This window comes from Rhincodon typus, chromosome 4 (assembly GCF_021869965.1).
Source record: "Rhincodon typus isolate 14 chromosome 4, sRhiTyp1.1, whole genome shotgun sequence".
Classification (NCBI taxonomy): Eukaryota; Metazoa; Chordata; class Chondrichthyes; order Orectolobiformes; family Rhincodontidae; genus Rhincodon; species Rhincodon typus.
Window position 1 is genome coordinate 23,366,762 of NC_063335.1, and position 10,122 is coordinate 23,376,883.

The following is a 10,122-nucleotide window of genomic DNA, read 5'->3' on the forward strand; positions in this document are numbered from 1 at the left end:
AGGTCTGGCAGCATCTGTGAAGGAAAAAACAGAGTTAACGTTTCGGGTCCGGTGGCCCTTCCTCAGAACGGTCACCGGACCTGGAACGTTAACTCTGTTTTTCCCTTCACAGATGCTGCCAGACCTGCTGATCTCTTCCAGCAACTTTGTTTTTGTTCCTGATTTACAGCATCCGCAGTTCTTTCAGTTTTTGTTTCAAAGCAGAGTAGGATCAGCAAGCAAGCAGAAGTCTAATCCCTGTATATTTAAGTGTGAAACTCAGTAGGAATATAGACAGAGTGATTACCATTATTGAATCCTCCGCTAACAACATCTTGAGTTTATCCCTTGACCAAAAACTAAACTAGACCAGCCACAGAAATATTGTGGTGACAAAAGAGCAGGCCAGAGGCTAGGAATTCTGTGACAAGTAACTCACCTCCTGTTTTCCGGGAAACAAGAATTGCTGGTTATTTCAAACGGTCAGGCAGCATCCATGGACAGAAAGCGATTAATGTTTCCAATCTGGATGATTCTTCACCAGAGTCATCATCAGATTCGTCATCCAGACTCTTCATCAGAGCTGAGCTGGGTGAAGAGTCATCCAGACTTGAAATATTAGCTTGCTTTCTCTCCATGGATGCTGCCTGGCCTGCTGCAATCTCCAGCAATTTTTATTTTCAGCACAGATTCCAGCATCTTTTTTATTTCTTTATTCATTCACAGGATGAGGGCGTCACTGGCCAGGCAGCATTTATTGCCCAGAGGGCAGTTAAGAGTCAACCACATTGCTGTGGGTCTGGAGTCACATGTAGGCCAGATCAGGTAAGGATGGCAGTTTCCTTCCCTAACAGGGATTAGTGAACCAGCTGGGATTTTCCTGACAATTGACAATGGATTCATTGTCATCATTAGACTCTTTAATTCCAGATCTTGATTGAATTCAAATTCCACCATCTGCCCAGAACATCATCTGAATCTCTGGGTTAACAATCCAGCTATAATACCACTAGGCCATCGCCTCCCCGCAGTAATTTGCTCCTACATCCTGTTTTCCTGGTGCTTGTTCTACATCTACAAAGCATAAGCCTGTGGTGTGATAGAATAATTTCCTTGGCCTGGATGAGTGCAAAAACAATACTCAGGAAGCTTGATACCATCCTGAACAAAGCAGCACCTGGACTGGCACCCCATCTACCATTTTCAACATTCACTCCCTTCACAAATAATGCACAATGGCGGCAATGTGTACTATCTACAAGATGCACAGCAGTCACTCACCAAGGCTCCTTCCACAGCACCCACCAAAACCACAACCTCTACTACCTAGAAGGACAAGAGCAGTAGATGCATGGGAACATCAACTTCAAGCTGCACACCATGCAGACTTGGAAATACATCACTGAAGCTCCCTCAGCAACAGTCACTGTCGATGTTCCAAACACCTCAAGGATTGCAGAATAAAAACTGAAAGAACTGCAGTTGCTGGAAATCAGAAACAAAAACAGAAATTGCTGGAAAAACCTCAGCCAGTCTGGCAGCATCTTTGGAAAGCAGTCGGAGTTAACACTCCAGAATTCAGTGACTGTACTCCATGCTCTCAGTTTAAAAATAAACCAAAAAAAAGTTCAGCAGAACAGTTCTGAGGAAGGGTCACCGGACCCGAAACGTTAACTCTGATTTCTCTCCACAGATGCTGCCAGACCTGCTGAGCTTTTCCAGCAATTTCTTTTTTTGTACCTCAAGAATTGCAGCAATATAAGGCAACAACCCACCACCACCTTCTCCAGAGCTATTAGGGATGGGAAATAAATGGTGGTCCAGTCAGCATGAACGAATAAAAAAATTATTCTGCTTACGCTTCTTTTTGGCAAAGCTCTTAAATGCAGCTTTGCCAGTCTACAGAACAATACTGACATCAATTTTAACGGATGGGTTATTGTTTCCTGTTGCAGTATGACTGTCTGCAGCTAGAGCCTAAAACATTATTTAAAAAGGGAATAGATTTATTTTGACAACTGATTGGAGCAGTGTAGTGATGAAGCCAATGAGTCCTGAACATATCTTTTTAAAACATTCATGGCCCAACCAGATTTGATTTTCCATATTGTGAGAGGGATTGATATACTACAAACAAGTTAATAGCTGGTGAACAATGCAAGGGTTTGACTGAATTTTCAAAGGATGCTCTCTGTTTTATGGCTGTCTACTCAAGAACCAAATCATGTATTCCACATTGGGGCCAGTGACCACTGCTGGTGGTATGTGAGCTTGTGGGTGACATTAATCCACTCTGTTATTTGGAAATTTGGTATAAAAATACACTAGTCAAGTAACTCATTACTACTTATCCTCACAGAGATCTCATTTGTCTTTCTGTAGCTAGAGATATACTAATTCAGGGCCTTGAACCTTTACCAGTTCTGAAGTCATCACAACAATAACCACACTCTTATTCACTCTGTTGTGTCTTTGCTGGCCCAGTCCAGAGGCTCGGATTAATCAGGCAATGTGTTCCATAGTCTCCAGCTGCATAACTCAGGTGAAGATCCCTAATTATCTTAGTTTCCCGAATCTACCTGCCTTTTAGGGATTTTATTGATACTTTAGATACCCTCCCAAAGAAAATAAGAACTGCAGGAAATAGAACATGATCATTCACAACCCTCTGCAATACAGAATTCCAGATTTTCACAATTCTCTGCATGAAGGAGTTTCTCATCTCAGTTTCACATGATCAACCCCCTGTCCTGAGGCAATTCCCCTGTTTTCTGGAACCTCAGGTCAAGGAAACAATGAACCATCTTTGCGATCAAGGTTAGAGTCTGAATTAGAGACAAGCACACCAACAATTTGTCACGACCAGCTGCTATGCCAATGTGTGGCTCCAATCCCAATGTCAAGCCATGGGCCGTGTTTGGCCAAGACTTCCTGTCCAATGAAAAAGAAAGTGATAGGTAACAATTAACTGCAAAGTTGGGTAATTAAGAAAACTTGTTAAAGTCACATTTTCCTCAACCTCTCCTCTGAGACCAATGCTGTCATCAGAGGAATCAATACTACTGAACATTTCCAGTATTGCTTCAAAAACATGGATGTCTTTACTTAAAAATGAAGACCAAAACTACATGCAATATTTCAGCTATAGTCTCACCAAAAACCTGTTCAATTGCAGCAAGATTGTCCTATTTGTGTACTGCAATCTTCTTGAAATGAAGGACAACATTTGTCTTCCCAATTTCATTGTCACACTCGCACATTAACTTACTGTGATCTTTGTTCTCAGAGGTTTGAGTTTCTTTATAGATCAACACTAAATGGGTTCTCACCATTTTAAATAGTTTGTTTTTCTACCCTTCATAGCAAAGTGAATAGCCTCATATTTCCCCACATTATTCTCTATCTTTCAGCATTCTGTTCATTCTCTTAAACTGCAGCAGTTTTGTGTCCTCCTCGCAGTTTACTGTCCTATATAACTTTGTATTATCAACAAATTTGGATACATTATTCTTGGTATCACTATTTAACTCATTAAAAAATTGCAAATAGCTAAGGCTCCAAATTTTCATGCTAACTTGAAAGTGTCCTGTGTATTGCTACAAAATCAGAAATTGCTGGAAAAACTCAGCAGGTCTGGCAGCATGTGGAGAGAAAGCAGAGTTAACATTTCGGGTCCAGTGACCCTTCTTCAGAACTGGCAGTCTCCAGGACTTTGTTGCTACTCTGTGCTGTGTATCTATCACAGTCATAGTCATAGAGTCATACAGCAAGGTCCAACCAGACCATGCCGATCATAATCCCAAACTAGACTAACCCCACCTGCCTGCGCTTGGTCCCTATCCCTCCAAACATTTCTTATTCAGTACTTATCCATGCTAATGTTATCTCCAAGCCCGTGAGCCCTAATTTTGTATAATTACCTTTGTCGTGGCATCTTATTGAATGTATTTTTTTGAAAAACCAGAGATGCCACATCCACTAGTTTCCCTTTATATATTTTGTTAACTGAACCCTTAAAAACTAATAGCACATTTGGCAGACATAATTTCCTTTTCGTATAGACATGACTTATAACTAAAATGCCTCATTAACACTGCCTTCATAACAGATATGTTGAAGATACTAGACTGCCTGTGCAAGTTGCCAACTGTTATCAAGCCCTTCATTTGGATCTGAGGAAATAAAACAAGAATCCTTTGATAAATTCACATTGGGTTGTGATTTGAGAAGCTTTAACAAGTCACTTAGGAACTATCTATCTCAGAGGGAGAACAGTGTAAAAGATACTGCACACTAATACTACTGTTGCTTTAGCTAGATTTGAACCAGGACCTTTAAGTTAAAGTTCTTGCTTGACAAGGAGTGCCATGCTATTAACTTGATATTTGTCAACTTGGAGGGATCATGTATAAGCTGTCCTCGATTCTATACTTGGCACCAGTCATCCTGGGCAATATCTCAATACAAATCAGCACCAAAATTTCAAATATACACTTGCGCTAATGAATTCTTGTCACTGAAGGATGTAAAAGGACTCAGCTTTCTGCAACACTGGTGACTCCCCACTGTTTACTGAAGTAACTGTTACTGGCTAGATTTTCCTGCTTTACTCTGCTTATGTACGTACCCTGTTATGAATAACGTGAGAATCAAATGCAATGCATCATTCTTTATGCTTACATTCTGTTAATCTAAAGCAAATTTGGCAAGTTAAGGTATTACAACCATGCAAGAGACATTCCAGGAGTGACAATGTCACCAAACGTTAATGAATTATTTCTCACAACATTTAGTCTTTGGTACTAACATGCTGATCCAAAAATGGAAACATTTAGTTTCTTTTTGATAACTTTCCAAGTCAAAGCCAGAATTTGTACCATGCAGCTACTGCCACACTACTGCTGAGTGTATTTTTTAATTAAAATACTGGTTAATCTTTTCTATGCAAATAATCTTGCCTGTTTCATTTGTTTTCTATGTGGTTGTCTGGGTCACTCACAACACTCAGCACAGCACAGCAATTGTATGAGTGTATTGTTGAAAAGGCAGCTTAGAATATTTTGTAGCACATCACCCGGTGTTAACAGTCTCCTAGGAAATCTGTAGAAATACAAATCTAGGGTGTGCCAATGAGGGGATAGTCGACATGTCTGACTAATCTGACTTACTCCCACTGAAAGGCTGCAAACATTTAACTATGTGAGGTCAAATAGAAACATTTGGCTGTCGTGAAGGTGGGGGAAGGGGGCTTTGAAAGACTGGCATAAATTCCGAAACTTTACACAATGCAGGGGTAGGGGGATCCAGCTGTCTATGTCATCATGCCATCCTTTTTTTTATAGGAATGGCTAACTTGTACATTACCAGAATCTACCAAAGGTAATCTTCATCCTTATGGAGCATGAAAACATTGCAATGAAGATGAATGTGCTATCTTGGCATTTTTGCATTATTTAACATATATCAGAATTTTGGTTCCCAAAACAAATTCTGCATATGTCACAAAATGACAAAACATCAATCGCTTATGAGTTGCTAGAATCGGCAAGTACTTGTAAAACAACGTCCGAAATAAACCAGTTATGATGGTGTTATACCAGTTATTGTTAAATGTTTTATACATAGTCTGACACTTCCTTCTGTATACGTACAATGAGAAATGGATAACTTCATCTATTAAATAGATATTTCGCTTTGACCACGCTTATTACTACTGCAGGTCATACGTTAGCAACAAAACTGAGACGATTTGCCATTTGTACTATTTGTTTTCAGTCGTAACTGTACAGAATCTAGTTTGATACGAGAAAGCAAGTGGTCGCCCTGACGTGCAGATGGCGCGTTGCATTTGGAAAAGTTTGAAAAGTCGCTTTCGTTTGGAGTAGCGTTTTGAAAATGCCCACATCTCTTCCACGTTGTCACCTTTGTCGCAATTAACGTAAAACATTGCTGCAGTCCACCAGAACATTTTTAAAAAAAAAACTGATACTGCACCGAGTAAATATGCGCTTTGGGTTATTTCAGAGACAGGTGGGAATCAATGAACGAGGTCTCCTGGCACATCAAACTGCTAACAGTCAGAAACTCTAAGACAACGGAAATTTGGCTCATTATTTACATAAATGTTTGAACTGGGTGAGTAAATATGGGTTTGCCTTACTGTAAATTGTTGCACGGTTTTCTCATCTTTTCCCCGTATCACGTTCAGAACTTACCATAAAGTAACTGAGAGATTAAATCGAAGGCTGAAGAGATCCCACTATAGTTAATCAGGGTAACAACTTTATTTACAAAAGCGACATTTAATTTGAACAACGCCTAATTCACATCGCAAAACAATACATTTCTGAAGCCAGAGCGCAAAGAATCCGTACCCTGGTAACGAAATCCCAGCTCGTTGCTTGATATAAATGCCATTTCATTACAGCTGACAACCTCGGGTCATGTTTACTAACAATCCGTATCATGTAGCCAGTTTGCGTCCGACCAATCTGATGGATTCCCCCCCCCCCCTCCCCACTGCCAGCAAACCTCACAAATCAAAACTCCTCACACATACTGAAAATGATTTTTTTTAAGGTCACCAAGGGATGACTAAAGAAAAGAACTAGAAAAAGATATTTCTTAAGAAAAACGCACCCCCCCCCCACAACACACCCCAGTACTTGCAAGAATTCTCAAAATTCAGAAGTAATAAACTGGGACACAAAAGAACAGTTCGAAGTACAAGAAGTTGAGAGTTGTTGGGGTGGGGGGGAAGTTGCCATCACGTGTGCTAGCTGTTGTTTAGCTATCTCACACCATAAGGTACAGGGAGGGGGAAGGACTGATGGATAAAACAGCTTGCTGATTCTTACCTTTTCTTTAAACCGCAGCCCCTCTGCTTGTTGTCATCGCCCCCGGGCCACGCAAGGATACACCCAGCTTACTTCCCCAACCCTCAGCTCAGCTCCAAGCCAGCAGCAAGGTGCGCCCTTCCCATCTGCTCAGTGTAGTTCAGTCCCAGGCGCCGGGGCCCTGCTAACCTGTCACTGCCTCGATCCTTGAATCAACTCCAAAGTGGGTGGAGATGTTAAACAGTAACTAACGTCAAAGGCACTTGCCTGGCTCCACACCACTTTCACCTAGTGACCATTTAGCCCTTCCCTGTTCCCTCTCAATCAGCCTCGACTTGATTTATTTCTTACTAACTTCTGGGGGAGGGGGGAGGTGGGTTGAAGGAGTTTTGTGCAGGTTGAGAGAGTTCCTGCTTTTGCCGAGGACGCTTCAGCTAACCTCTTTACACAGCTCTTAAAAGCACTCAGTGTCTCCGTTGCAACATTTCGCCACACGATCAATCGCCCGCTTTCCGTGACAAGTAGAAACCCAGTGAACAAAACAGAAGACGTTCTTACCTTTTTCTCAGGCTCCACCCCATTCCCGAGGGCACCTGGATGTTTTTTTTTCTCTAGTGCTGCATATCAGTCTGGTACAAGGGGACTCGTACTCTGGTTGTGCGGGAGTTACAGCGGGAATTACATTCTCACTTACATCGCTACAGTGTGCTGTTACTCCGAAAGAGGTTACGAGCCTTTGTTTTCCTACTTATGGAAAAAAAAGTCTGCTGGGTATTTTTTAAACAGATTGCTGGATTTTTGAAGATTATTTATTCTACAATTTTACACTCAAGAATTTTGGCTTTCTGTTAAATACACGGTGTGAATCGACACCGTCCTCAGTCTTGCCTGTTTCTGTCCAGATATATAGGGCTTGAATGTTATAGCACACTCAGGGTAACAGACCTTAAATTCTGCAAGACAAAGTTGCTTTGCCATACGGGTAAAACGTAACTTATTTTCCCATCAACTGTTACAAATCCAGGCTAAACCGTCCTCCAATATCGAAAGAAGCCAGTTCTATCACAAATTCTGCCACCTGTCTTTAAATCATGTGTTCCAGTCTTGGTTACAAGAGGCCAATGTATCATTTTGTGGTTGGAAATGGACAAGCTTAGTACTTGTGTGCCACAAATGCTGCTTATCATTTGCCAGCCCAGGTCAGGATATTGTCTAGTGTGCAGCCACCAGTGATTCAATATTGATAGAGTTGTAAACAAACAGGACAGCCATAGAACTGTCAGAGACAATATGATGGAGGAAGTATCAATGATACTTGATTGCTTTGAGAACATTTGCCTGATGAATTCCAGAGGGGATAATGATTGGTCTTCAATAACCATTACCATTTTCCTTTATATCGGGCATACCTCCAGACTCTGAGCTTAATTTTAGGGAATTCTTTGATTGAATGCTATCTCGATGACATGATCAGCAACTTTCAGTTCTCCTGATATTTGCAGCCCTTTCAAGATTCAGATTGTGATGAAATCTGGATCTCAGTGGTTCTGGTAGAACCACACATTGAACATCACCAAATAGGTTATTGATAATAGATGCCATTGTCAGTGGCTCTGTTTGCCACCCTGCTGATGACTGAGAGTGGAATCAACAGTGTGTGGGAATTTACTTTGTCACACTTTGTTGGATAGTACATATTTGAACAATTTTATACCTTACTGACCAGATGTTATTGTCAAAACTTTAATGGATTGGTTTGTCAAGAAAGGATTGCTAGTTCAGGTGCATAGATCCTCTGGATGACAATGGTAGGTCATCAAGGTCTGTGGCCTTCAATACAGCATGACATGAACTGAATTAGCTGAGAACTGGGAATGACTGATATTAGGAAGCTTGGAAATGGGGAAGTTGAACTTTTCTATTTAGCATTGTTAATGTTCTTGCATGCAATTCTTCTGACATTAAGAACTTCATCTTGTTTTAAATTGAGGGCTTTTCATGGATCTTTCTTCTCTATTAATTCCACTATTGTTCACACCGTTCTTGAGTAGAAGTGTTCAGGCTGCAAACATTTTCTCAGATCCACCAATTTTGGGACAGCATAACTGTATTTGTAATTTGTTGCTTTTGGTACTTGGCCACTGAGGTAGCTCTGTATTGCAGTTTCACTAGGTTGGTGTGTCATTCTAAGCCTGGTGCTGCTCCTAGTACATATTACTTAGTAAGCATTGAATTGGGTGGTGAGAGTGAACTGAAGAATATGTTTAATTATGAAGTTACAAGTAGTAGCATACAATACTGATGCTGCTTGTGTGCTTCGCTAGACCTGTCTATAGTCAGTCTGCGTGGTGCTGCAAAACACAATAGAAGGTGAAGACATGACTTCACCATCATATGACTTATTCAATGATCACTCCAAATAATGCTACAGTAGACCATATGTCTGCAAAGAGTAGATTGGAGCAGTCAAGTTAGTTTCTCTCTCATGTCAGTTCTTTCACCATCACCTTCAGTCTGGTGGTTACGTTCAGGTGGGCTCATTCAGCAATGGGGCTACTGGTCAGACTTCATGGTGAAGGATGCTGTCTCCCTAAGTCTCCTTCAACATAAAAGAATACTGATTTATCAATTAAATGTATAAGTGGCTAAACAATTCTTGAATCTGATTGGATCAATTTCATAAAGCAATCACAAATCATAACTGAGCAGATGTGGACGTACCGACTAACATGTATCAGCAAGCGATGAAAGCTAATTTAAATTTAAAAACAAATTTCTTAGTCAAAGTTTTTACTCAGTAATGATTACTGTTGATGACAAATAAATATCTTTGCAAACATTTTCAGCAAACGTTTAAGACCATAAGTTATTGGAGCAGAAGTAGACCATTCAGTCCATCAAATCTGCTCCACCATTCAATGTGACCATGGCTAATAATCCTCTGATGATCTGTTAATCTTCAACTCTACTTTCCTGCCTTTCCCCCATAATCCTGATTCCTTTTCAGATTAAAATCTTTGATTGACTACAAGCAAAGAAATCTACAATTACAATTCAGGTTTGTGACACAGAGATAGAACATTTTACCAAGATGATTAAACATATTTACGCAGTACTAACAATGTGTGTAAATATGCATAACAATGTTTCACAATAAATATCTAGACCTCCCCTGAACTTCTAAAAGGCAGATGAAAAACATTAATGATGGCAAAACCACAAAACCAATCATTCAACAATGAAAATACGTTGTGACGTAATGCTGTTGTAAATATAAAATATGTTGTCATTTCATTTACTGTAAGCA

General features: G+C 40.4%; 1 protein-coding gene across 3 annotated transcripts in view; it reads right to left on the bottom strand.

Annotated features, from left to right (window-relative positions):
* Window positions 1-7,459, bottom strand: part of LOC109932288 (hepatocyte nuclear factor 4-gamma) — a 141,728-nt gene extending 134,269 nt beyond the window's left edge. Inside the window, exon 1 of one of the 3 annotated variants that reach the window (XM_048595814.1) lies at window positions 7,374-7,459. The gene's annotated coding sequence lies outside the window, so the exon portion shown is untranslated. Of the gene's footprint in view, window positions 1-6,836; window positions 7,198-7,254; window positions 7,348-7,373 lie in introns of those variants that run through there. The other 2 variants (XM_048595813.1, XM_048595812.1) reach the window with 2 other exon arrangements.
* Between the last annotated feature and the right edge of the window lie 2,663 nt (window positions 7,460-10,122).